The following is a 3,443-nucleotide window of genomic DNA, read 5'->3' as shown; positions in this document are numbered from 1 at the left end:
CTCACAGCCCCTCAGTGTCGGAGCTACAAGTGGGATTCTTAGCAAACTGGTTTTGCAAACATAAGTTATACATGGTACATTTAATTTATTTTATTACTTTATTTATTTTATTATTATTTCATTATGCATTTCATTATTATTTATTTCAGAGTATTACAGGGGTACAAACATTGTGGTTACATGAATTGCTTTCGTGCAGATTGAGTCAAAGTTATAAGTGCACCCATCACCCGGATAGTGTGCATTGTACCTATTAGATGTGAATTCAATTTTAGTGTAAGGTCTTTACCATTCTAGTCACTATGAAATGATTCTGGACACCCATATCTCCCTCCTACACCTCTGACAAATGGTTGCTCAAATGTCGCTTTTTCAGAAAAGCCTTCATGATCCCCTGATCTAACATTGCAGTTCCCTTCCTTCATTACCAGTATTTATCAACTTATCATCCTCCTTCCTTGATTTGTTTCTTACATAATACTTATTACCTTTTAACAGACTGTATATGCTGAAAAAAAATAAATAAAAATTTAAAAATGCTGCACGTTAGTACATAATGCCATGTAATGGTAAAAAAAAAAAAAGAGATTTACTAATTTATTTTCTTTTCTTTTTTTTTTCCCAGAGAAGTGTGTGTCTTTTTTGGCTGAGCAGGCTACTTAAGGAGGTGAAGTGGGAGGAGTGGGTGGCCCCATGCCCAGCTGGCCATACTTCACAGGCTAACAGAAAAATATGGAACACGAATTTGTGTGTCATCCTCTTTCAGGGGCCATGCTAATCTTCTCTGTATCGTTCCAATTTTAGTACATGTGCTGCCAAAGGGAGTTTGGCCTATCTGACCTACAACTTGACAATGCACTCCTGGATTGAGTGATTTCGATGTTTTGCTCCCTGGTGTGTCCCGGTACTTGTATCATTGCCTAACACCTGGTAGACACTCAATATTGGTTGACTGAATAAATAAGTGAAGCTGTTACTCTAAGTATGTCATAGAAGTAATTATCTTCTTTCCTTATGTTTGGAGAGAAAAGAAATCTTAGCATACAGTAAAATCACTTTGTGTTTACTAATAACTATGTAAGAGGAACAACTACGAGAAATACAAATGAAGAAGTTTATGAAAAGAAGGCATATACAATAAGGAGTTTTGTGCTCGATTTTATAAAACTGGGGTATGCAATGAAGACATTTGTTTTACTCTCACAATCAAAAATAATATTTTCTTTTTACATAAAATCAAATCATGAATTATGCATTGCATTCTTTACATCAATTAAGTATTGACCAGCTCAGAGAGCAATAATATGCATTCATATTGTTTTCAATTTTGCAGTAAATTATTAATCTACATTTTTCTTCTCCTCCCTCCCTAAACTAACAAGGTCAACATCTGGGATTTTTTTTTGTACTAAAAATGCTGAATTTCAAATAATTTAATCCATGGTATAATCAATTTAGTCTACTTCAAAAGATACTGAGTACTTGCTAGATATCAATACAGTTTTGGAAATACAAGATAAACTCTACTTGATCCTTGACCTTGAGCAGCTTATTTTTTACTGGTAGCAGGAAGAAGTATACATACAAAATATTTTTAACAATTGAAAATGTATATGGTTTGTCATACAATAGACTGGATGCTTACTTTAAAATCTTAATATAAACATTTAAAGAGATGTCATTTTTTAAAATTGATTTCATTATTTTTAATCTTTAATTAGATAACTTCATTTTTTCTATGATAAATGTCCTTATGTGAAAACAGAAACAATACAAATTTTTGCAATATTACCTTTTATTCACTGGGCTTCAAGATTACAGCAAATAGTAAATGACTATGGTAACTTGCCATGAAATTCACTATTGTCAGCGTTCGTGTTCATATCTATATTTTTTTCTTATAAATGCATTTATTTTTTTTCCCTGAAAAATGAAAAGGATACCAGTGCATAAGTATGCTTCCTTCCTGGGTGTTTTAATCTGAGAGGTAGTCACATTGAATATAATTGCACTCAAATACCCTGCAGACTTTGTAGCAAGTGATTTGAGCATACCAGAAACATTTTGTTCTGATGTAAAGATCTGCTTTTAAAAATATATTAAGTAGATTTTCTACTATATAGGGTGGCTGGCAAGTAACCAAATATTTACTTGAATTGTTATAATGACATTTTAATCCAAAAGGTCAGGTTACAATCAACCCTAGGAGCAATTACTGCATTTCCCTGAAAGAAAGAAAGATGATGAATTTTTCTAAGTAATTAAACACAAAAACTTGAGGGACTGATGCTTGATGAGGAGAAGGGACTTATATTTCATACTCTGGCATCATCTCATGGTGAAGAATGGTAAATATTGATTAAAAACTGTATTAGGTTGAGTAAGAATTACTGGGTGTATTTTAAGGGACCGATTATTGAAATAAGCATAGAGGTATTCTTTGTGCCTGAAGGAATATGACTGATGAATTTATGGAATGAAAATTGAATGGGTGGACACAGCAAATTTTAAATATCTTAAAGGGAACTGGTCAGGAAAATAATAGAGCAGACCAGGTCTAGGTTAGATGGTGATCTCCCCCCGGTTGAATACGTTCTGGGTCGGATTATCCAACTCTGGAAGGATGCTCTTTGCAGGCTCGGGTTCATTATCTTCATATCTTTCCCTGTGGAAACCCCACATGAGATTATCTAGAGGAGAATATTAGTGAAATAAATATCTGGGCCAGAAAGCAGTGGGGAAGTAAGAGGAAAGAAAGCACAAAGATCCAACAAGCAGTGCTGGATTCACACGTGTTAGAGGAGGAAAGTGACCCACTAAAGAATAATAATAAGGGTTAGGAGACCCAGCTGAGCCCTCCCAAAGGAATATTAGAACAGAAAAGGGACATTTAACAAATAGAAATGCTATTTTAAGCATGGAACATTTAAAAGCTGAGGAAAGGCTGTTTCTTGAGAAACACAGGGCAGAGGTATCGGAGCTCTCGGGGTTCCTAGAAGCACATGCTTCAGAGACATCAATAGCTTCACTTCAGGAATCTGCTGAGGGTGTTTCGAGTCCCCAGCTGTTGAAAATTAGGTCTAAGCCAGCAGCACCTTTCCTAGGAGTTAGATATCACAGGCATTACAGAAAACGTGGGAAGAGTTATGGCAACAGGCGTATTGTCAGGACTGGGAATGCTTGCCTGCTTAAGAGAGAACAGCAACCTCGCCACTTAAGAAACTCACATTGGGTGCGACTCTAGGGTTTCAGAAACAAGAAGCTCAAAGGGAAAATGAAAAATAAGAAGCAGCTGTCCCGATACAAGTGAATCTACCATTTGATCCAGCAATCCCATTGCTGGGCATCTACCCAAAGGATCCAGTGACACTCTACAAAAAAGACACCTGCACTCGAATGTTTATAGCAGCACAATTCATAATTGCAAGGCTGTGGAAACAGCC

The 3,443-nt window shown here is 35.7% G+C and overlaps 1 pseudogene; it reads right to left on the bottom strand.

Annotated features, from left to right (window-relative positions):
- Positions 1-726: 726 nt before the first annotated feature.
- LOC142870301 (uncharacterized) lies at positions 727-825 on the bottom strand (annotated as a pseudogene).
- Between the last annotated feature and the right edge of the window lie 2,618 nt (positions 826-3,443).

Source organism: Microcebus murinus, chromosome 3, assembly GCF_040939455.1.
Source record: "Microcebus murinus isolate Inina chromosome 3, M.murinus_Inina_mat1.0, whole genome shotgun sequence".
In the NCBI taxonomy this organism is placed as follows: Eukaryota; Metazoa; Chordata; class Mammalia; order Primates; family Cheirogaleidae; genus Microcebus; species Microcebus murinus.
Note: the sequence above shows the minus strand (reverse complement) of the source record. Positions and strands in the feature narration are given on the sequence as shown.